This window comes from Callospermophilus lateralis, chromosome 10 (genome assembly GCF_048772815.1).
Source record: "Callospermophilus lateralis isolate mCalLat2 chromosome 10, mCalLat2.hap1, whole genome shotgun sequence".
Classification (NCBI taxonomy): domain Eukaryota; kingdom Metazoa; phylum Chordata; class Mammalia; order Rodentia; family Sciuridae; genus Callospermophilus; species Callospermophilus lateralis.
The window spans coordinates 124,087,421-124,113,092 of record NC_135314.1 but is presented as its reverse complement, the minus strand read 5'-3'; the positions used below and the strand labels follow the sequence as shown (position 1 = coordinate 124,113,092).

The window sequence follows — 25,672 nt, the reverse complement described above, 5'->3', positions numbered from 1 at the left end:
GGAGGCGGGGACCGGCCTGGCCAGAGGAACAGCAGAACGGACAGGGCTGTGGTCACGGTGACTCCGGGCAGTGCGGGCACCTCTGCGCACTTACCGGGGCCGGAGAGTGTGGAAAACGCCTGCCCGGGTGCCGGCGGAGGAGGGAGGCCGAGTGGCCGGCGCCTCCCACTTTTCGGGGCTCCGGGGCTGGTTCCCCCGCACAGTCCTCGGGAACTTGTTAACAGGAAAGCTTGGCAGGGAAGCAAATGCCAACGTTCTGGAAGAACTGAGAGTCACGTCGTTAGGCGCTGAGGCTTTATTTTCCTTCCCCGCCCCCTGCCCAACCTCGGCCCGACTTGGCCAAAGAAGGATGTGTCACCAGCTCGGGGCCGCGGGCGGGATCCCTGCCGGGCTGGGAGCTGGGGTACCTGAAACAAAGGTAAACGGAGGCCGGGCAGATCTCGGCATTGCTCCGCGGCCGCGCTCGGAGCGCCTCGGTGGGTCTCCGCCGCGGTGGCCGACCTCCGCCTTGGAGGGGCGTTCTCCTGGGGGACCTTTCGATGGAAACCAGCTGGCCGGGCTTGGAGTTGATGTTGCATCGGAACTCTGTTGTGCACACATTATTTCCATTCCTCCCACTCTGGTTAAAGCCTAAAGAAATTTTATCCCGCTTAATTGTCGGCAAACGTAGGGGGAGAGACTCTGCTGTTTGTAAATTATAAGGTATTTTCTTATTAGGCAGTGATCTGAAAACAAAATAAAATTTTAACACGTAAGCAGAAAGAATGATTTGTAATGTCTTTCAAGATCAGAGAAAGCGTTCCTCCTCAAATCTTCATTTATGTACAAAACATCCCCCGCACCTATGGTGCCAGGCATTTTTCTTTGTTCTTCCTTAGTGTCAGGCCTCAGTTTCTTGTAAACAGAGAGAGTACTCAGCGCCGAGACCCTAAGAATTGCCATACTAGGTCAGAGCATGGGCGTCCAGCTCAGCTCAGCTCAGCAGGCAGCAGGCTTGTGTTGTAGTAAAACACAGGGTGTTTTGTTGGTTTGTTTGTTTTTTCTTGGCGATACCTTTAAACAGTATCTAGATTTCTTTCAGTAGTCTCCATGACTTTTACTGAAAACCTTTTTTAAAAAAAATAAATCTATAGACTTGTAATTTACACCCACAATTTAATCACAGTTATTGTATCCAAATGGCTCTCCCATCCTTTCTGGCAGAACTTATACTGTGATAAACTTGCGGGGGTGGGGGGGTGGGGAGGGAGCTGGCTATTTTATACAACTTTTATATTGTAAAAGAATATATAAGCTCAGAAATCCAGGACAGAAAAAAAAAAAAGTTGTTTTTTTTTTTTTTTTTTTTTTTTTTTTAAAAAAGCTTTTGAGAAGTCTTTATCAGGTCCAACCTGGCTTTTGGGCTCAAGAATAATTATTTACTAGCAATCTGAACATTAAACAGTTAATGATTTATTTGTACTTGTAAATATTTGCATATTTTAAAACTCAGCTTAACAAATTCTTGAGAGTGAAGGGGCTGTCTGACTTTATCTTGGTCTGAACTAATTTGGCTTAAATATTTAGCTGAAACCAACTATCTGAAGAGAAAGGAGTATGCGGTACTTAGTGAGGGTACCTGTTCAAACCATCTCTTTGCTTTTAAACTCTTCCAAGACTCCTCATTACTTCTAAGTCCCCAGTGATTTGGCCCCTGCCACCTTTCAACACTGAAGCTTTGCTTCCTCACTGAAGTTTTTCTTGACTTGTCCTCCAGGATCTCCCAAACAGAAACCCACAAACTTGGAGTAGAATTAACCACCCTCTTGAATATTACCATCTTGTGAATCAGGATTTCTCATCTGTGGTACTATGGACATTTTATACCATGTAACACTTTGTTGTGGAGGGCTGTCCTGCACTCCTGGTTAATTAACTAGATATCAGTAGCAACTCCATACACTATTGTAACAATCTAAAATACCTCCAGATATTGCCACACATCCCCTAGGAAGGAGCAAATTCATCCCCAATTGAGAATTATATTCTAAACTAACTGCTGCTTAATACCAGTGACATTGCATTTGTCCTCATTTGCTTATGTGTTGGTTTCCTCAGCTAAGCTGGGGGGCAAAAGCAAGCATCATTTATTTAACAAACATCTGAAGGCCTACTTTGCCAGCTGGATGCTAAGTTAAGTCTGGGAATATGGTGGTAAAAGCAACAATGTGGTCTCAGCATTTCTGGTCTAAAGAAGGTGACAGATGTATATATGAGTAATTGCAGTTACCTCATTACAATTATGTTAAATTCTGGGAGGAGAACAACAGGTTACTCTGAATACTTAAAAGAGAGATTTTTGGAAACTAGGGGAAAAGTTTTCTTGGAAAAGTGACCTTTGAGGTGGACTCTGAAGGATAAATAGGAGTTACCAGATGAAGCTTAGAGGGTCAGTATATCCCAGACAGAAAAAAAAAAAAACACAAAAAAAACTGTGTATGTCCTATGGCAGAAAGGAACAGCCTTTTCTGGGAACCCATAACCAGTGTGACTGGAGCATGGAAAATGGTGGGGCAGTATGATACAGAATGAAGCTGGGAAAATAGAGGCTACTTGTCAGTGATTCTCGGTTTGGCCTGCTCATCAGAATCACCAGAGTTACTTAAACAGTATAGATGCCAGGGCCTCCTCCAGGTCCATTAAATAAGAATGTCTTCCTTGGATCCCAATAGCCCCCATCAGCCAGCATTTTCCCCATGCTTTGCAAAGGTATGACACTGATGCCAGTTTTATCATTATAGAAACTTTTAAGTGGGCATTCAAACAAATGCATGTTCTTTTTTCCTGTTGTTTACACAAATGGTAGCATACTGTGTATTCTTTTTTTAATAGTGTATTTAGAATCTTTATCTCTTGATATATAGTTTCCTTATTTTGTTGAAGGACTATATAATATTTCATTGGATGATTATACAACAGATTATTTAGCCACTGCCCTACTGACATTCAAACGATTTTCAGTCTATTACAGACAGTACTAAAAATATGCTAATTCATATGTATATGAATACATTTGTGGGATAAATTGCTAGAAGTGGAATTGTTCAGTCAAGTAAGTGTGTGTATGTGTATTTGCAAATACTTATATTCCTAAATGTTCATTCTGGTCATATGGGAGAGAAAGGTTTGGAAGGAAACAAAAGTGAATGTGGGTGACAGCTGACCCCAATTTAGGTTACTGGGAATAATTTGGAGAGAAAGCTATATAAAGGTTAGGGTTAGGGTTAGTTCCAAGATGGTTTGTATTGAGAGTCCATTATAAGAAAATAATTTTGTTTGGAAACTTGTATGTGTTTGGGCAACAGTGGGAAATCTATTACTACAAGTACAGTTATGTATCATTTCTGAATGATGGTAGATGGAGGGAAAAGTCCATTGCCATTGTGGTTCAGAGCTCCTTTAGTTTGTGGAGGATGCAGAATGACTGAGTGGGCAGAAGACATAAAGTTAATTCTTAGATACAGAGTTTGGGTTTTTCAAATATGAGCTGTGTGATTGAATTGGGAGGGGGTTTGCGGGTAAGAGTAACCATTTTATCACTGATTTTTCAGTACATTCACAATATTGGGCAAATCATCACCACTGCCTGATCTAAGACATTTTTATCACCCCAAGAGGAAACTCTGTACCATTAAGCAGTCAGTCCCCATTCCTTTCTCCCCCTAACAACCACCAGTTTACTTTCTAGCTCTATGAATTTATGTATTCTAAAAATTTTGTATAAACAGAATCATATAACATGTAACCTTTTTGTCTGGTTTCTTTCATTCAGTATAATATTTACATGTTTCATTCACGTCTTAGCATGTATCCAATACTCCATTACTTTCTTTGACTGAATAATATTCTATTGTATTGATATACCACATTTTGTTTATTCATCAGTTGATGGGCATTTGGGGTGTTATACCTTTTGGCTCTTCTAAATAGCATCACTAAGAGCATTTGTCTAACAGGTTTTTGCTGAAGTACCTCTTTTCAGTTTGATGTGTGTGTGTGTGTGTGTGTGTGTGTGTGTGTGTGTATAAATCTAGGAATAGAGTTTTGGGGTCATATGGTAAAAGTTTTTGAGGAACCACCAAACTTTTCTATAGCAGCTTCACCATTTTACATTTCTAACATAATATTTAGGAGTTCTGGTTTCTTTACATTCTTTCCAATAGTTTTTTTTTTTCTGTTTGGGCTTTTTGTTTGTTTATTTGTTTATTTGTTTCGGTTGTAGTCATCCATCCTAGTGGGTATGAAGTGATATCTTTCTTTGGTTTTCATTTGCATTTCCCTAGTGACTTAATGGTGTTGAGTATCTTTTCATATATTTGTCAGCCATTTGGAAATCTTCTTGGAGAAATATCTATTGAAGTCCTTTGGTTTAAAAGTGGGTTGTTTTTGTTATTGAGTTGTAAGAGTTGCTTATGTATTCCGGATATTAGACTTTTTTAAATATTTTTTTTACTTGTAGTTGGACACAATGCCTTTATTTTATTTATATACTTTTAATGTGGTGCTGAGGATCAAACCCAGTGCTAGACGAGCACTGTACCACTGAGCCACAACCCCAGCCCCGATATTAGACCTTTATCACTATATGATTTGCAATTACTTTTTCACGAATTGTGAGCTGTCTTTTCATTTCTCAATAGTGTCCTTTGCACGAAACTTTTTAATTGTTTTTTCTTGTGTTGCTTATGCTTTTAACATCATATGTAAGAATCCATTACCAAATGCAAGGTCATGTCAATTGACCCCTGTGGGGTTTTTTTCTAAGAGTGTATAGTTTTGGTTCTTACATTTAGGTCTTTGACCCATTTTGAATCATTTTTATAGGTGAGGGTAGGCCACACTCTGCTTTGTCTCTCTGACAATATCTCCTAGCACTCTGTTCCGTTCTTGCTTTGTTCCAGTCATAAACACAACCTTTTTCTTCTTCATCTTTACACTTTCATTTGAGCAGGGTACCTCCAGTTAAAAATGTTTTAGCCAAGCATGGTGGCGCACACCTGTAATCCCAGTGACTTGGGAGGCTGAGGCAGGAGGATCACAAGTTCAAAGCCTGCCTCCACAAAAAGCAAGACCCTAAGCAATTCAGTGAGACCCTGTCTCTAAATAAATACAAAATAGGGCTGGGGGTATGGCTCAATGGTTGAGTGCCCCTGAGTTCAATCCCGGTATTAAAAAATAAAATAAAATAAATATTTTTTAAAAAGTTTTATAAACTTCTTATCCGTGAGATCAGAAATTAAAAGCTAAGATTAGTGGCTATGAATGGAAATGTCATTAAGGCTTTCAAAAACCACACCAAGGGACATTTATTCTTTCCATATGGTAGATCACAGGCACATTCCCTGTTTTACAACAATCTTGGGGGTCAGCCTCAGAATACTACTTTTATGTGTACTGATGAAGATGGTGCTTCTACTATGCCATATCCTCTTGCAAGCCCTATGGCACAGATGTTAGCATTTTGTCTTCTCTCAATTTAGTACATTTTAATGATCTTGGTTTTCTTCTGGCAGATCTGGTTAGAACCTCTGTCCCATGGTGAGTCCTCCTAATGAGTGGAGACCCACCTGGTTCTGAGAGTATTGGGATCCAAGCATGGAAAACATTTGAGGATCCCTTGTAATGGAGAGAGTATGTTGATTTTACTGTGGAATGCCCTAGACCCTAAAGAAATCCAGTGATTGTTGCTTCCAAAATGTAAATTCAGAGGCTTTGTCTGGCTTGACATTTCTCAGTCTGTCTGCAAATCTGCTGGCCTTCATGCAGACTTTCTGGTAGGTTCATGTTATTACAGGCTGGAATGGAGGTTGTTTTGATTTGTTGTTTTAAGATAATTATTTCTACTGAATTTTTAACCAGACAGCTGTTGTATAAATATACTCTCTTTACCTTATCTCTTTTCCTAGATGAGCTAATTTCCTAAATGACAAGTAGATAAATTAATATAATTTCAGACAGTGGTATTAGTGCTATGAAGAAAGTAAAGTGGGCCTATTCCCCTAATGATGAACACTTGTGTTGTCTATGATTTTCCCCCTATATTAATAATTCTTACATTAATAATTTACTATATTAATATAAATATTATTTTCTTATATTAATAATTTGCTATAGTAAACATTGTTCTTGTGCAATTTTATGAATGTTTATATTGCATAGATTCTGAAAGAGAATTTCTGGATTCTGTAATCATACAATCACAGTTTTAATAGAGATTGTCAAATTGGTGCCCAGGGTATCTATACTAATATAAAATATTTTATATAACTAATATCTGTTTCTGGTTTTTCAGTAAAATATTTGTATTTTTAATTACACTAATAATATTTAATATATTCACTTTATTAAAAATTAACATAAGTCCTCATATTCTTGCCAATTTGCAAACTTTGCCTCTTTTTTTAATTTTTTTTTTTTAGTTGTAGTTGGACACAATATCTCCATTCTGATTATTCATTTCTGTGTGGTGCTGAGGATCGAACCCAGTGCCCCGCATGTTCTAGGCGAGCGCTCCACTGCTGAGCCACAGCCCTAGCCCCAGAACTTTGCGTCTTAAATAAAAGTTTTACAAAGTGGTACAGTGTCTCCTTGTTTTAATTCTTATTTCCCTTTTAATATTTTTAATTAACACATAATAATTGTACATATTTATGAGGTACTGTTCAGACTTGTGTTTTCAATGTGTTATGACCAAAGTTGAGCAATTGGCATATCCATTACCTCAAATGTTTATCATTTCTTTGTGGTTGAGAACATTTGAAATTTTCTCAACTATTTTGAAATGTACAGTATATAATTAACTATAGTTGCCTACTGTATAGTAGAACACTGTGGTTGATATGTTTTCTAAAGCTTTTGATCTTTTGTACTTCTTTTTCTGTCCTTTGAGTTACATAGCAGAAACTGCTAGTTACTTATTTTTTCTTTCTTCCTTCATGTTTAGTAATAGAAACCCCAGCTTTTAGCCATGCCCATTGCTGCCCATCCAGAAAACGGGACTCGTTAAGAGTTAAGCATACCATTTGAATAAGTTTTAGCTAGTGGTTTAGCAGAAAGGTTAGGTGGGACTCTGAAGTCTTTTAATAGAGGAAAGGCACCCCCTTCTTCATCCTTTCACCTCTTCTGTATATTAGAACACTCTTAAAATGACTGAAGCATTAGCAGCCATCCTAGACCATCAGGGTCATCAGGTAGGTGATAGGTCAGTGATCAGAAAGCCGGAGTATCCATGCATTTGGTGGAGCCACTCCAACCCTCCACCTTCTTTTGCATGAGAGAAAAATGTGACTTTTATCTTGTTTAAATACACTTATATTTGTTTTTTTATTATTTTTAGCATAATACATGTATTTTTTTTCTTATTTATTTATATTCTAGGTACTCACTTTTTATTGTAAAAGTGTCACATTTTCCTCCAGTCTGTTAGTTCTCTCCCTTTGTGGTTTTTTTAATTAAATCATTTTTAATTTTGATGTTAATTTTGCCTTCCTGGCTTTTAATTTTGTGAACTTTTTAAAAACTGACCTTTTAAAACCTGACTTTTTAATGAATGTGTTTTCTGCCCAAAATATATAAACATGAAATTTTTACTTTTTTATTACTTTTATATATTTTTGAAATTTAGATCTTTAATTCCCAAAATTATTTCTATGAATAGTGTGAATTTTCAAATGGCTATCCATTTGGAATAATTTTTATAATACCTGGCATGTTAATTATCAGTTCATAAATTCTCACATATACGTAAGTTGGTTTTAGAACTCTAATCTCATTAATCATTGTTTCTGTGCCATTATTACATTTTTAATTACCTTGCTTAGTCTGTTACATTAGATGGCTCTGTTTATTCTCAGCCCTCCTGCTCTCAAATTCTTTCCTCTGTGTTCCGTCTCCATACCAGTCCTGGCCTTTTGGTTTGGAACCTTAGTATGTATCCCCTTCCTGAAGTTGGATTTTCCCTCAGCTCTGCTTTACCAACCGATTTCCATATCATCTTCCCCATCTCCCCAAAACCCTACCACACACACACACACACACACACACACACCCCTACCTCTGTTATGATAGTGAATGAAAAATTTACTGCTGAAATTGTGATCACAGAGCCCTACTAGAGGTGGTAAATTCAGACTTGTTATCTTTGATTAGTTTTGTTTAGTTAGGTACTATTCTTGAGTCCCACAAGACCATATTACTTTACCTGAAATTATCTGTCTTAGAGACAGATAAGTACTTCATGCACTCTTCCAGTGGGAAAGCTCAGTGCAAAAATGATCTAATAATCTTAGTTGTGATAAGACCTCACCAAAGATATAGTCAAGATTGGTTAAATAGAGGGCATCAGTGGGACCACAAAATAGGATACAAAAGCTGTATCCAGGGAAGGAGCTAAGAAATGGTTTCTGTTGAAGGTCACAGATAAGAACTGTGATGGGTCAGTTTAGAGAAAACTGTATTATCTTATTTTTTGGAAAAAAAATATTGTTTAGTTATAGGTGGACACAGTACCTTTATTTTTTATTGTCATGTGATGCTGAGGGTTAAACCCAGTGCCTCATGCGTGCTAGGTGTTGTTCTACCTCTGAGCCACAATCCCAGCCCCTGCATTACCTTCTTAAGTAAGCATATTTCCATTGGACTTTTACCTTCTCCCTCTACCCCAGTTGAGGATCTGACAATTCATATATTAAGAAGATGTTGTAGAATTTCTGTTTTTTGAACTGGCTACACGTTGGGTTATAAGAACAAATAAATTGTAGTGACTTTCTGACTCATCTGTTTCTGCTTCTAAGTTTGTTTTTTTTTTTCTGTTCATTGACTCTTTGCATTGAATCTTTGTTTTGTATTTGTGTTTTCTCCTAATTCAATTTCATGTTTTACTCTTCTGTTAAGTTTCTTTAAATTGTTTTTTCTTGCCCTGACATTTGCATTCTTTCACATTTAGAACCTACTGCATTTTCCATTTCCCTCCTGTTGATTTAATCTCACAGATCACTTTTTTTTGGTTTTTGTTTTAAATTAAACTTTTATGCTTGCACTTATAGCATATTTTATAAATAATTGTATTTATGGATATTATGCCATTTGTGAATATGCTTTTACTTATGCTCCAGTTTGTTTTTTTTCATCTTTCATACATTTGATTGAAGTGAGTTGTGCACTTCCATTTTTACCCCAAATACAAATTGCAGAATCACATCAGTTACACATTCACAATGTTTACATAATGCCATATTAGTGACTGTTGTATTCTGCTGCCTTTCCTATCCCCTACTATCCCCGCTCCCCTCCCCTCCCATCTTCCCTCTCTACCTCATCTGTTGTTGTTCAGTTCTCTCCCTTCCCCCCCTTTCCCCTCACAACCTCATATATGTGATTTCGTATAATGATGAGGGTTTCCTTCCGTTTCCCTTCTCTCTCCCTTTCTCTCCCATCACTCATCTCAGTTTAATGTTAATCTTTTCCTGATGCTCTTTCCCCCTGCTCAGTTCTTAGTTGCTCTCCTTAAATCAAAGAAGACATTGGCATTTGTTTTTTAAGGATTGGCTAGCTTCAATTAGCATAATCTGCTCTAATGCCATCCATTTCCCTGCAAATTCCATGATTTTGTCATTTTTTAGTGCTGCATAATACTCCATTGTGTATAGATGCCACATTTTTTTTATCCATTCATCTATTGAAGGGCATCTAGGTTGGTTCCACAGTCTAGCTATTGTGAATTGTGCTGCTATGATCATTGATGTGGCAGTATCCCTATAGTATGCTCTTTTAAGGTCCTCAGGGAATAGTCCGAGGAGGGCGATAGCTGGGTCAAATGGTGGTTCCATTCCCAGCTTTCCCAGGAATCTCCATACTGCTTTCCATATTGGCCTCACCATTTTGCAGTCCCACCAGCAATGTATAAGAGTACCCTTTTCCCCACATCCTCGCCAGCACTTGTTATTGTTCGACTTTATAATGGCTGCCAATCTTACTGGAGTGAGATGGTATCTTAGGGTGGTTTGATTTGCATTTCTCTGACTGCTAGAGATGGTGAGCATTTTTTCATGTATTTATTGATTGATTGTATGTCCTCCTCTGAGAAGTGTCTGTTCAGGTCTTTGGCCCATTTGTTGATTGGGTTATTTGTTATCTTATTGTTTAATTTTTTGAGTTCTTTGTGTATTCTGGAAATTAGGGCTCTATCTGAAGTGTGAGGAGTAAAGATTTGTTCCCAGGATGTAGGCTCCCTATTTACTTCTCTCATTGTTTCTCTTGCTGAGAAAAAACTTTTTAGTTTAAGTAAGTCCCATTTGTTTATTCTTGTTATTAACTCTTGGGCTATGGGCGTCCTATTAAGGAATTTGGAGCCTGACCCCACAATATGTAGATCAGAGCCAACTTTTTCTTCTATCAGGTGCAGGGTCTCTGATTTGATATCAAGCTCCTTGATCCATTTTGAGTTAACTTTTGTGCATGGCGAGAGAAAGGGATTCAGTTTCATTTTGTTGCAAATGGATTTCCAATTTTCCCAGCACCATTTGTTGAAGATGCTATCCTTCCTCCATTGCATGTTTTTAGCCCCTTTATCAAATATAAGAAAGTTGTAATTTTGTGGATTGGTTTCTGTGTCCTCTATTCTGTACCATTGATCCACCTGCCTGTTTTGGTACCAGTACCACGCTGTTTTTGTTACTGTTGCTTTGTAGTACAGTTTGAACTCTGGTATCGCTATACCTCCAGATTCACACTTCCTGCTTAGAATTGCTTTTGCTATTCTGGGTCTTTTGTTATTCCATATGAATTTCATGATTGCTTTTTCTATTTCTACAAGAAATGCCGTTGGGATTTTGATTGGCATCGCATTAAACCTGTAGAGAACTTTGGGTAATATCGCCATTTTGATGATGTTAGTTCTGCCTATCCATGAACAGGGTACATTTTTCCATCTTCTAAGATCTTCTTCTATCTCTCTCTTTAGGGTTCTGTAGTTTTCACTGTATAAATCTTTCACCTCTTTTGTTAGGTTGATTCCCAAGTATTTTATTTTTTTTGAGGATATTGTGAATGGAGTGGTTTTCCTCATTTCCATTTCAGAAGTTTTGTTGCTGATATACAGGAATGCCTTTGATTTTTGCGTGTTGATTTTATATCCTGCCACTTTACTGAATTCATTTATTAACTCTAGCAGTTTCTTTGTAGACCCTTTTGGGTCTGTTAAGTATATTATCATGTCATCTGCAAATAGCAATAATTTAAGTTCTTCTTTTCCTATTTTTATGCCTTTAATTTCTTTTGTCTGTCTAATTGCTCTGGCTAGTATTTCAAGAACTAAATTGAAAAGAAGTGGTGAGAGAGGGCATCCCTGTCTTGTTCCAGATTTTAGAGGGAATGCCTTCAGTTTTTCTCCATTTAGAATGAAACTAGCCTGAGGCTTAGCATATATAGCTTTTACAATGTTGAGGTAAGTTCCTGTTATCCCTAGTTTTTCTAGTGTTTTGAACATAAAGGGATGCTGTACTTTGTCAAATGCTTTTTCTGCATCTATCAAGATGATCATATGGTTCTTATTTTTAAGTCTACTGATGTGGTGAATAACATTTATTGATTTCCGTATATTGAACCAGCCTTGCATCCCAGGGATGAATCCTACTTGATCATGGTGCACAATTTTTTTGATATGTTTTTGTATTCGATTCGCCAGGATTTTATTGAGAATTTTTGCATCTAAGTTCATTAGAGATATTGGTCTGTAGTTTTCTTTCTTTGAAGTGTCTTTGTCTGGTTTCGGAATCAGGATTATGTTGGCCTCATACAATGAATTTGGAAGAGCTCCTTCTTTTTCTATTTCTTGAAATAGCTTGAAAAGTATTGGTATTAATTCTTCTTTGAAGGTTTTGTAAAACTCTGCTGTATACCCATCTGGTCCAGGGCTTTTCTTAGTTGGTAGTCTTTTGATGGCCTCTTCAATTTCTTCTTTTGTTATTGGTCTGTTTAGATTGTGTGTGTCTTCCTGACTCAATCTGGGCAGATCATATGACTTAAGAAATTTATCGATATCTTCACTATCTTCTATTTTATTGGAATATAGGGTTTCAAAATACTTTTTAATTATCTTCTGTATTTCTGTAGTGTCTGTTGTGATATTGCCTTTTTCATCCCGTATGTTAGTAATTTGAGTTCTCTCTCTTCTTCTCTTCGTTAGCATGGCTAAGGGTCTGTCGATCTTATTTATTTTTTCAAAGAACCAACTTTTAGTTTTATCAATTTTTTCAATGGTTTTTTTTTTGTTTCAATTTCGTTGATTTCCGCTCTGATTTTAATTATTTCTTGTCTTCTGCTACATTTGCTGTTGTTTTGTTCTTCCTTTTCTAAGGTTTTAAGATGTAGTGTGAGTTCATTTATTTGTTGGTTTTTTCTTTTTTTGAGGAATGAACTCCAGGAAATGAATTTCCCTCTTAAAACTGCTTTTATTGTGTCCCATAGATTCCGGTATGTTGTGTCTGTATTGTCGTTTATCTCTAGGAATTTTTTGATTTCCTCCTTTATATCTTCTGTAACCCATTGATCATTCAGTAACATATTGTTTATTTTCCAGGTGATGCAGGATTTTTCCTTCCTTCTTTTATCATTGATTTCCAGTTTCATTCCATTATGGTCAGATATGGTGCATGGTATTATCTCCACACCTTTATATTTACTGAGAGTCGCCCTATGGCATAATATATGGTCTATCTTTGAGTAGGATCCATGTGCTGCTGAGAAGAATGTGTATCCACTTGATGATGGTTGATATATTCTATATATGTCGGTTAAGTCTAGGTTATTGATTGTGTTATTGAGTTTTATAGTTTCTTTGTTCAGCTTTTGTCTAGAGGATCTGTCCAATGGCGAGAGCGGTGTGTTGAAGTCCCCCATAATTATTGTGTTGTGGTCTATTTGACTCTTGAACTTGAGGAGAGTTTGTTTTATGAACGTTGCAGCACCATTGTTTGGTGCATACAAATTGATAATTGTTATGTCTTGATGGTGGATGGTTCCTTTTAACAGTTTATAGTGTCCTTCTTTATCCCTTTTGATTACCTTAGGTTTGAAGTTGACTTTATTCGATATGAGTATGGCCACTCCTGCTTGCTTCCGAGGGCCATGTGAGTGGTATGATTTTTCCCAACCTTTCACCTTCAGTCTGTGTACGTCTTTTCCTATCATATGAGTCTCCTGAAGGCAGCATATTGTTGGATTTGTTTTTTTAATCCAGGTTACTAGCCTATGTCTCTTGATTGGTGAATTTAAGCCATTAACATTTAAGGTTACAATTGAAATATGGTTTGTACTTCCAGTCATGTTTATTTATTTATTTATTTTAGATTGGCTAGTTTTCCCTCTTTGGTTATTTTTCTCCCCCTTTACTGAGATACCTCCCACTGTTAGTTTTGGGCGCTATTTTTCAATTCCTCTTGTAATATTTTGCTCAAAATGCTTTGCAGTGCTGGTTTTGTGGCTGCGAATTCTTTTAGCTTTTGTTTATCGTGAAATATTTTAATTTCATTGTCAAATCTGAAGCTTAGTTTTGCTGGATACAGTATTCTTGGATGGAATCCATTATTTTTCAGTGTTTGAAATACGTTTTTCCAGGATCTTCTCACTTTCAAAGTCTGTGATGAAAAATCAGTCGTTAACCTAATTGGTTTACCCCTAAATGTAATCTGCCTCCTTTCTCTCGTAGCTTTTAGTATTCTCTCCTTGTCCTGTATGTTAGCTATCTTCATAATTATGTGTCTTGGAGTTGGTCTATTATGGTTTTGGATGTTTGGGGTCCTGTAGGCTTCCAGGATTTGGCAATCCATTCCATCTTCCATCTCTGGGAAGTTTTCTAGTATTATTTCATTTAATAAGCTATCCATTCCTTTGGACTGAACCTCTGTGCCTTCTTCTATCCCATTGACTCTCAAATTTGGTCTTTTGATGAGATCCCATATCTCTTGGATAGATTGCTCGTGAGATTTAAGCATCTTTTCTGTGTTGACTATATTCTTTTCAAGTTGATAAACTTTGTCTTCATTATCTGATGTTCTGACTTCTACTTGATCTAGTCTGTTTGTAATATTCTCATTAGCGCTTTTAATCTGATTTATGGTTTCTTGCATCTCTAGGATTACAGCTTGATTTTTTTTTAACACCTCTATCTCCTGGTAAAGCTCATTCTTTGCGGATTGAATTTGTGTGGTTAGTTCCTTTTCAAAATATACTTTCAATGCTTGGATTTGCTGTCTCATGTCTTCTCTAATATTCCGTTCCATCTGAGTTAGGTATGCCTTGATTTCTTTCCCTGTCCATGTTTCTGATTCTTCTAGGTCCTCCTGTATATTTAGGTTGTCCTGCATTGTTTGTAACCCTTTTTCCCCTTGTTTTTTCATATTGTTCATGTTGCTTTCCGGCTCTGTTTGACTGCTTTGTAACTGCTTTCTCCTGTACATTTGTTTTGGCTTTGTATATCTCTGTTGTCTCTCTTTTGTGGTGGGAGATTATGCCTAGAAATGTTGGGCTTTGTTGTACTTTAAAGCTGATTCATTCAATTCATATAAGGCTTCTAGGTTCTGTATGCATATAGTGATTTGTTGTTTGTTCTTAGGACTATATGTTTAGGTTAGGTGCTCTGGTGGTACGATGGTTAGTATGTCTTGGCTACTTTAGAAGATTGCTCCACTGAAGGTGGATACTACCAGGCAATTGGATCAGGGTGTTGGTAGTAGCTAGGTATTTAGGAGTCTTATAGACAGCCTCGAGACATTCACCTATTTGCATTTAGACAATTACATGAAATGGAAGATGTAATGCTTGGGATGAAAGTTGGGGGGTAGGGGAATGAAGGTGCTGTTAAAAAGAAAAAAGGATAGAGATAGATTAGAGGGGAATGAAAAGAACAATAAAACTTGAAATGGGATAGAAAGAGAGAAGGAGAAGGGGAGAAAGGAACAGAGAGAGAAGAAGGAGAGAAAAAAATATATCGACAACAGCAACAACAACAACAGAAACAAAAAAAATTAAAGTCTTAGAGATCCACCTTCTTCTCTTCCAGTAGGCGGAGCTGTGCCCTCCAAGTGGAGCTTCTGCTCTCTACCTGCCGAGAGCTAGCTCTGTAAGGCGTCTCCTGGGAGTCTCTCAGACTTGTTAGTCCAGAGCCATTTCACTTCTCCAGCCCTTAACCCCCTTCCTCCTGTCAGCCTGCCAGCCAGGTCCTGTTCCCCAGAAGTGATTCCCCAGAGATCTAGTTACACTTGCAGCCCACCGCGTGTCCCTTTTAAGCCCCAGTGCTGTGGTAAACTGGCGGTTAAGACCTTGGGAGTCACCGCTGGTGATATGGGGGCCTGGGGGTCGGGGATCCCCTCTGCTTCCCTACGGACACGACCCCTGAGAAGTCAATGAAGTTTCCTGGCTGCTTGAATCAGAATGGGGAGTCACGCACCTGCTAGAGTGGATTCTGCTGGGAAGGAATTCCGCCGGCCGAACTCCGATGACGTCACCTCTCTGCTATGGCGGGCCCCAGGCTCCTTGCCGGAGTGTTCGAAGGGAGGGGTGGGACTGGTCCGGCCCGGTTGGCCTCAGCTCCTGGCTCGTGAAGGCTTGGCTAAAGACTTCTTCCTGCCAAGCTGCGTCTTGGAGTCTAGGAGGACCCAGTCGCTTTGGTTGCAGGCGGGCGGACGGATCTGCAGCTGCGGCCGCGGCGCGCAGACCGTGGCTGGTGGATCTGGAACTCCGCGTCTCGTGGTAGGGTTTTGCTCGTCTGGGTCACACAGATGCTTCAAAAAAATCCTAGTAGCTCCCGGCTGGTCTCTCTTCAGTGGAATTTTGCTAGGAGATTCTCCGTTGGTAGAATGCAAGTGTTATCCTTGCGACTTTATGACCCCATCACTGGGGGTGTATTGAAAGCGCAGCCTCTCTGCCCGCCGCCATGTTGGATCCCCTCCAGTTTGTTTTATTATTGAACAAACTCAATGCCTTAATTATTCTTAAAAAGTTTGATAGTATAATCTGAAATTCAGGTAGGTAGCATTTATTCATTGTTTTATAAAACTCTAATTCTAACTTTTACTCCATTAACTTTATCTGTTATGATTTTGTTTTATATAGCTATTTTACATGTCACAGTTTCATCATTCTCTAATATGTTTATTGGTTTTCAGCCTTTCTAAAAAACAAAACTGGGATTTTTAAAAACACCTTTTTCCTTTATGTAGATTACTATGTTAATTCAGTGTTTCAATAGACTTTCTCTCCTTCCCTCCGTCCCTTCCTTTCTTCCTTCCTCTTACTAAGATTTTGAGACCATTCCTGCTTTAGAAGTTGAGAAACTTGGCATATTATGGGAGGGAGACTAAGGTACTGACTATCCTAGCTCCTTTAGCTTTCATGTAGACTTAGCATAGAACAAAAAGAATGGTTGACATTAGAGAAACCTTAACTCAAATCACAGCTCTTATAATTTCTGAGTAATACTAACAAGTTTTTAAACTTCTCTTCAGCCTCAATTTCCTCATCTGTGAAATGGAGATAACACTTAAGTTCAGCATTGGCATAAGAATTTAATTAGAGCATACATTTAGATGCTCAGCACAGCCAGGTACGGGGTCACATGCTTGTAATTCCAGCTACTCAGGTGGCTGAGGCAGGAGGACCCCAAGTTCAAGACCAGCCTCGGCAACTTAATGAAACCCTGTCTCCGAAAAAAAAAAGTTTAAAGAATTGGGGATGTAGCTCAGTGGTAAAGTACTCCTGAGTTCAATCCTCAGTACCACCAGAAGAAAAAATGCTCATCATACCCATATCATATATAAATACAGTCATGCCTCACATAATGATGTTTCAGTTAACAATGGACTGAATATACAATGGTGGTCCTCATAAGATTATAACAGAGCTAAAAAAAAACCTGTTATTTACTGTGTACAGAGCTGAAGAAGAGATAAGAGAAAAGGAAACTTCAGGAGATAAAAAAGAACTCCCAAGAAAATTCACAGTGAAGAGTTTAGCAGAAGCTCCTACAGACCTCAGCATGCTCCTTAAAAAGTTTAAAAATATGGGCCCCAACACCAAAAAGGTTTTATTAATAGAGAGGGATATTCAGAGTACAGTATCTGCTTGCAAGCAAATCTGTGATGGATGGAACAAAGAAACAAACCAAGCAAACCACATGGATGCACTTCTGATAAGAGTGACACCTCAACAAAAGCCTCAGGCAGGTCCTTCAGGAGGGATTCCAGAAGAAGTCACTGTTATCAGAGAAAACAGCCTCATGCATGTTATTGCCCTTGAAGACTTTCCAGTGGAACAAGATGTGGAGGTGGAAGACAGTGATACTGATGGTTCTGACCTGTGTAAATCTAGGCTAATGTATGTGTTTGTGTTTTTACTTTTAGCAAAAGTTTAAAAAAAATGTAACCAGAAAGTTTATAGAATAAGGATATAAAGAAAGAAAAATATTTTTTGTGCTATATAGTGTGTTTGTTACTATATAACAGCCATAAAGTTAAAAGTTTATAAAGAAAAAAGTTTTAGTAAACTGTTTAATTTACTATTGAAGAAAGAATTTTTGATAAGAAGTTTAGTATATCTATGTAGAATGTTTAAAGTCTACAGTAGTGCACAGTAATGTCCTAGGCCTTTACATTCACTGACCATTCATTCACTGACTCACCCAGAGCAACTTCTAGTCCTGCAAATTCCATTCATAGTAAGTGCCCTATACACACATAAAAAATAGTATTATACCTTTTTTTTCTCCTTTTTCAAACAATTGATTTATGAAGGAAGTATTACGTACAACTCAGTACTGGGAAACTACTACTTTTAATTTTATATAGCAACACCTAAACACTAAAAAGACAGCCAGACTTATTTATTTATTTTTTAAATTTATTTAAATTTTTTTTGCATTACAATTTTAATACACCATTATACAATAATTTATCATATTTCTGATTATATGTAAGGTATGTTGACACCAAATCAGACTTATTTTTTTAATTTGTTCTTTTTTAGTTATCTATGACAGTGGAGTGTATTTTGTCAAACATACATGGAGTATAACTTCCCATTCTTATGATTATACACCATGTGGAGTTACATTGGTCATGTATTCATATATGAACATAGGAAGTTTATGTCTGGTTCATTCTACTGTCTTTCCCATTCCCATCCCCCCCCCATCCGCATTTCCCCCTGCCTGGTGAACCTCCAGGGTCATCATAACAAGATACTTTTGTCTCTACTCCAACCTTTCATACATACATACATACCAGATGTGACCCACCAAATGTGAGTCAGCATCTGCATATCAGAACATTTGGATTTTGTTTTGTTTTTTTGTCTTTGACTCACAGAAAGGACTTCTGCTTTTGAATCCTCCATGATAAAGTAGCTTGCCCACTGACTGAAAACAACTGGAAATCTAGACATCATATTTTTAAGTCACTGGTTAAAGCTGAAAAATTATGATACTGGGATGAGGAAAAGAAGTTAGAAGAGCTCTTAATTACCTTAGATTGCTATCAGGAAATATCCCAGAACTGGATCCTAAGAACGGGAAACCCAAGAAGGATATGAGAGTCTCCTGAGATGACCCATTAGTGATTAGAGTACACAGAGTATAGGGAGGGACCTACCCTGACGTGATGGTAGCCATCTTGCCCACCAGGTGACGCTGACATACATTCCAAATGCTGCAGGACAGTCATTAGGATAGCTGAGTATTCTGTGCTGAGCACTGCCACCTGGGCTGTCTCCTAACTAAAGTTTGGCATGTTAGTTCTTTTGCCATATTTCTATTGTATCTTTTGTATGTTCTGATATGTTTAGATACACAAATACTTTTAAATTATATTTCCTATAGTATCATTACAATAACATGCTGTACAAGTTTGTAGCCTAAGAATGTAGGCTATACCATGTAGCCTTGATGTGAAATAAGCTCTACCATCTAGGTTTATATAAGTACAATCAGTGATATTCACAGCAACAACATTGCTTGCCAGTGCATTTCTCAAAACATATTCCCATCATTAAGCAGTGCATGACTGTACTTCAGGAATGATGATGATATAATAATATTAATCTTCCCTTTGAGTGCCTGATGAAAGAAGGGTCATCATAACAAGATACTTTTGTCTCCAACTTTTCATACATACATACATACACACACCATTCCTGCAACTTAAGGATAAGGACCCAAGATAAGCTGCAACAACAAAAGATGTCTAGTTCTCTACTTGCCTTTTGTTATCTGTTGATGGTAGCATGAATTCCCGCAGAGTGTGGTCTTATGCCTGATGTATTGCCATTCCCTTAACTCTGCCAATGGAGCCTATATAGGGATGATCTTACTACAAATTCATCAGTAGATTCTTTTAAATGATGCTCCCCCAGATGTGTGGTTATTAAACTGTACCCTTAGATGGTATAAAGGCTTAAGATTTTAACCATGGGAGAAAGTGGCTGAGACAGGGTAGAGAACAAGATCAATGTTTTGTGGTGATAATATTAGGAAACTAAGAAACCAGGATATCAGATTGTTTGGATGTTAAAATCAATAAGAATTAGAACAGAGCAGTGTTAGAATGACTGTGAGCCACACCCTAAAACTATCGAAGAATCAAAGGAGTGATCTTGGGGAGTCATAAATGACTGCCATAGGAAAGGTAGTGGGTAGTCAAATCTGATATGTGATTCAGAACAACTGGAGAATGTTCTGGATATTAGCAGAGAGGAATAAGAAGGGCATTTACCAGGCTTTTTGTTTGAGGAGTATGGAAGAGAAAGAGTCCTCATCTAAAAGGGTTACGGGGAAAGCAGAATCTTCAGGAAAGAGACAAGTTTCAGTTTAAATAAGAAGATGAAAGAAGTTGAAAACTTCTGAGAAGAGGTCAAGGATATGAGGATTTTGCTGATAATTACCACAGAGCTCAGTGGAAGGGTTAAGGTTTCAGGGGATATGAGGGGTAGAGACTTGGATTTTATCATTTCTCCCTTAAGTACATCCTCAGTTCCTTTGCTTCCTTCTCACTTCAGCAGCCTCACTTGGTTAAACTATAGTACTGGTTAATCTAATTCTTTGCCTATTCCATGCATGTTTAATGCAAGTCCTACTGAACTTGAATTAAATTTATGATCATAATTTCAAGTGGACCCTAAGAGTTACCTGGCAATCATACCAGATTTCCCCAGTCATTTATCTCAGTTTCATCTCCTCGAGAATGACTGTTTTGTATCTTTAGTCTTTTCACATATTCAATCTCTCTTCCTCATTCTTCAGCTTTCAAAGGATGTCCATGCTTCCTATCTCACTGAGTAAACCGACTTAGAAAAGGACTTTTATAATTATAGCTACCCACCACCTATAGTAATATTCATATATTTTGTTTTTTCTTGTTACCAGGAAAGAATTAGCCAACTAGTACTTTGCAATTCTCTCGTGCCATCAGTTTTCTCCTCTTCTAAATCATTCTCTTATGTATAAAAATATGCTTTTATTTCTTCTATCTTAAAACTAATAGTTCTTGACTCCACTTTCCCCTCTAGCTATTGCCTTATCTCACATAAACTTTACAGCAGAACTTCTTGAAACAATTATCTATATTCTTTTGGTAAATTTTTCTTTGCTCATGTTTTAAACTCAAACCAGTCAGACTTCTTCCACAGTTTCATCAAAACCGCTCTTTTCAGTTATCAGTGATAACCCCCAACTGTCATTTCTTTTTATCTGACATTCTAGAGCTGAGTTGATTATTTTCTCCTCCTTGAAACATCTTCACATGGCTTCTAAGATACCTGTCAAAAATTATGAAGGATCTAAGATTTTGCTTGATTTGTAAGTTAACAAGTTTAATCTGCCATAAATTCATGAATATTGGTAGAAGACACAGACTTTTGGATCTGAGATAGAAGGTTATTACAGCAGTAGCCAGAGAATCAGTATTTTTGTACTAGTTTTCCTTGGCCCCATTTTTCCTAGGACAATGTGAAGAAGGTAGCTAACATACATGCATATTATATTATTGAAAAGGAAACCTAATCTGAAGGAGATATATCTTTATTGTATTGGGCAATAGTTCTTTCCTTTAGAGGTCTAGTCTCCCACAACTCTTCACTATACAAACATTTTTGGGAAATAGTCCAGAACTATCATTTATCACTGACTACCAACATTGTCATTGCCTCACTTATACAGAAATATGACAGACCCATGGAGAAGTGTTTCATAATAGTTCCTCCCTTTCTGGCCACTTCTTTTCAGTTTCCTTTGCTAATTTCCCTTTCCTTTCCCAAACTCTGAATATATGCTGCTTAGTACTGCAGCTGCTAGCTATGTGAACCTATTTCAATTACATTTTAGTTATTCAGTTGCATTAGGTGTATCTCCAGTGTTCAGTAGCCACCTGTGTGTAGTGGCTCTCTCTCAAGTGATACATATAATGAGAATATTTCATCATCACAGAAAGTTTCATTGGCCAGCACTGTTCTGCATGTTTGAGTACCACAGGGCTCAGTCTTTAGATGTCTCCTTTTTACTTTCTGTAATCTTTCTTTCCTTGAGTGTTTTATCAAATTTAATGACTTTATGATTCCCAAATTTCCAGCCCAGATTCCAGCCCAGGTATCTGCTAGATATCTTAAAAATGTGTCCAAAACAAAAAATATCAAACTCCTTAGACAATACTGCAGTCCTCATTTTGCACTGTGTGGAAGTACATATTACCTGATTATCACACCAGTAGTGATGCTAAATTTGACTAATATACTAGTAATAATACTAGTAACTTTAAGAGCTTTGTATTATAAATTTACATTTTCCTTTATGATTAACAAATGAGGCTAATGTTATTTGTTTAACCCTGTGAGTTTAATACTTTTTAATTAAGTAATTGTTTTTTCAAGTAAAACCTTTTTTGAAGATCCTGTATCTAAAAAGATAGAGCTGTTCCTGCTGCAGCGGAAAATGTTTAGTTTTAGCAGCTTCCGAAGGAACTCTGACAAGCAGTGTGTAACCCACAGAGCCTGTGCAAACTCTTGAGGAAGTGGAGGCTCAGAGAGGATACACAAAGTCTTCCAGCCATCTAGCAACTTAAGATAAAGGCTCAGTGCACATTAGAGCACAATTTGGGGAGCTCTTTCACTTCCTTGCAAAACTGTGGTTGTGGATGATCATTAGAACAGCGCTTGATTTTTCTTCCTGGCAGTCCACCCACTCTTTTTAGTTGTCTGAGTGAGTTCTCTGACATTCTATCTGTTCTGCAGATGTGAAGATTTGAAATTACTTCATTTTTAGTGTGTTACAGTCTTTCTTTTTCTTTTTTTTTTTTTTGTTTTCCTTTTGGAAATTATTCTTCATCCACAAAGAATTCCTGTTTCAGACATTATTCATCTGTGTCTGGAGCACTAAAATCTCTTGAGTTATATCTCCTACCTCTTTCCACCTTTAGAATTCAGAATCCTACCACAGCTGATGTCAGTTTTAGCATTTGCTTCTTGCTTCCTTTCTGTATCTTACACAGCCTGGTGTACCTTAGTAGAGAATTGAATAAATAAATTTAGTATTGTATATAAGTTTGTGTGATAATAGATTTTTATTTTCATGGAAAGAAGTTTGTTCATAGTTAAGTGGGGAAAACAGGAAATAAGCTATAATCTCACTTTTGTTTTAAAGAAATACACAAAAAAACTCATGCCTGTTCATGTATATATGTATGTTTAAACCCAAAAAGGATATTTTTTGACACATTGACACTACCTCTTTGATCTTTGTTGCTTTCTTTGTCTGACTTTATTTCAGTACGTCTTACTTCTATAGTCATTACTTCTATCATGATTAAACCTATTTAAAACAAAAACCAGAAATAATTTGTCATGTGCCAAAGTCAGTTCCAGGCTCCTCTCCATTATCACTGCCACCTATACCATCTTTGGGATTTTTCTCTTATCCCATTCAAGCAAATTTTCCCTGACCCTGTGCTTCTGTTTATTTTACCCTAGAATTGCCTAGTTGGCTCTGTGAATTCTCTGTTCACTTGTGCCACAATGAACTCCTCAGGAAAGCAAAGAAGGCCATAAAAATTATGTCCTAAAAGGAACTGTCTTTAAAATGTTATCTCCATCAGGGTTCAGGAGGAGCTCAGTAAATAACTATTGAATTAATTTACCTATTCTTTTTTTCTCATTTCTTTTATCCCATAAATTCCTACAAGACAGAAGACGACTTGTTTTCTGCAGTGTGCTGAACATTTTGGTACTTATAAATTAACGAACGAAGTATTTTTAAGAAATATATCCATAGTTTACATAATAAAGATAAAATTAAGATCTCTTTTCAGCTTTGACCAGAATTTGTGCTTACACCAGGGTGTAGGAAGGCACAGAATTTAAAGATAAATTCTGCTCATAGTTTTCTGATCATGAGTTAGTCACTTAAGCCAGTTACTCCCTTATGGATTCTCTCTGGAGTCTGCAGAGGCCTTCTACCTGGTTTACTTCACTTTGTCTTGCTTTCCTAAGTCTGACCTCCACAGTACTACATAAAGTGCTCTACCTACAGTTTAAATCCAACCATGTTTCTCCTCCCTCTCCATTTGAAAAAGAGTTCTCTGAAGCAGTTACCTCTGTCCTACCCCTTTAGCTTTGGCTCCTGGAAGCCAGCTTGACACTTGAATAATAAAACCAAACTCCTGGTAACTCCCATGCCACCTTCTGTATTGCTCCCTCTGCTCACCCAGCATTTTCCCTTCTTTCCTGTGGTCAACTACTTCTACTGTGCTACAGGACTGGGTTTAGTTGTCCCCGCTCTTGGGAACTCTTTCCTCCACCTAAAGATTAGGTATCCTTTTTTCTCCCCACTCACACTGAGTGCTACATGAGGTAATACTGTAGAATTGGGCTATCTCGAAGAGTACCTAGTCTGAGGTAGTACTCAAATGTTTATTAAACTATGCTTAAAGTATACATGTTCTTCTAAACTGTCCAAGTGATTTTTCCCCCATAGAGAATGCTATCTGATTTTTATATGATCTCCAAATTAAGAAAAATACTTAGAAAAGGAAAATGTGTGATTTAAAACACTATCAGCTAGACAGAGACAACTATTGTGATGTTTTGGAATATATAATAGAAATTTTTTGTGTGCACACACATGCACTAGGCATTGAACTTGAGGTCTCACAAAAGCTACACAAGTGCTTTACCATTGAGCTGCACCCCTAGCCTGAGAATTTTTTTAATTACAAAACTATATAAGTTTAACCACAAATTTTTATTTTGGAGCCAGTTCTCAGGGAAATCCATAGTTTTACAATTAAATATGAATAGCCAGTTCATTATCTCCCATCAAATAATAAAAAATAGTTTGCTGGCAAAATATAACATTTTCCTAATTGAAACCAAGAAAAAAAAAAAAACAAGTTTTGTTTTTCTCATGTTGTCTGGACCTCAAAGCCATCTTTCAGCATGTTTTTTTCCTACCCCGCAGAGGAGAAGGTGAAATCTCGGTGACTGAAGTGACTTGACCAAGTTATCAGACTACCACAGTAGACAGTACAGAAGCTGAAGCTGGACCAGGAGCTCCTTACTGCCCACCTGATGCTTTTCCCTTAACCACACTTTATTCCTCTACGGGAAGAAAGATAAAAGTAAGTTTTAAAGCACTTCCTAATTTCTATATGCTCAAATTAGGGTTGCTCCTGGAATATTATTATATTACTTTTAGTAATATTATTATATTACTAAATCTAAAGTGTTAATTTTTCTTTCATATTACATACATAGTTTCTTTGAACATCAGAAAATAATCCCTTTTGAGACGAGTTCCCTTTGTCAATTTATTTTCTCAACTATATTTGAAGTAAAAATAAATTGAATATCCCAGGTTTCATCATTTTATCCATCAAGTAGTTCTATGGGTACCTGTTTTGTATTCCTCTTGACTCTTCTCTTAGAAGCAATTTCCATTTTGAGTCATCCATGAATGATTGCCCATGTTTTCCAGGCAAAGCAATAGTTTTATTATTTTTAAATGACTCATTACTTCTGAATCATCACACCTTCTGTACTCTGTTAAATAAAAAATTTTAAAGACACTTCTAAAATTTCTTCTGCTCTCAGCTTTTAAATGACCCACTAACTAATATGGATATTCAATCAGTGCTCTCTTGTATCTACAGTTCATGTTGATCATTTCTTCTTGAACTCTTTCATCAGCTGAGATAAAACAATGGAATTTCTTTACTTCATATTGCCTGCTCCAGATGTTTCCTGAAATGGAACAAATAAATAGAAACATAAAAATATTTGTAACACCTTTCTGTACTTTCCATCATTACATTTGTATTGTGTAAAGTTTTATTAACTTCCCAAGTTTCTTTATGAAATTAGGGAGAAACACCCATAAAAGCAAAATAAGCTCTGGTGTTTGTTCACAAACAAACTTCTCCGAATTTAACATCCAACAAGTTGGAAGAAGGAAACACTTTCCTGCCTTGAATTCAGTGACATATTTTGCTGGTTCTCCACCTGTCTTTTGAATATTCATTTTGTCTCCCTTCTTACATCCTTCTCCTTGCCTTATGTATGCCAGCCTTCCTCAGAATTTTGTACTTGACCTTTTCACATACAG

The 25,672-nt window shown here is 37.3% G+C and overlaps 1 protein-coding gene across 5 annotated transcripts in view; it reads left to right on the top strand.

Annotated features, from left to right (window-relative positions):
• Positions 1-25,672, top strand: part of Ppp2r3a (protein phosphatase 2 regulatory subunit B''alpha) — a 160,729-nt gene that overhangs the window by 253 nt on the left and 134,804 nt on the right. Inside the window, exons 1-2 of one of the 5 annotated variants that reach the window (XM_077110448.1) lie at positions 81-418; positions 24,530-24,689. The exons of 2 other annotated variants lie outside the window; for them this stretch is intronic. The gene's annotated coding sequence lies outside the window, so the exon portion shown is untranslated. Of the gene's footprint in view, positions 1-80; positions 419-24,529; positions 24,690-25,672 lie in introns of those variants that run through there. 2 more of the 5 variants (XM_076868994.2, XM_076868998.2) reach the window with 2 other exon arrangements.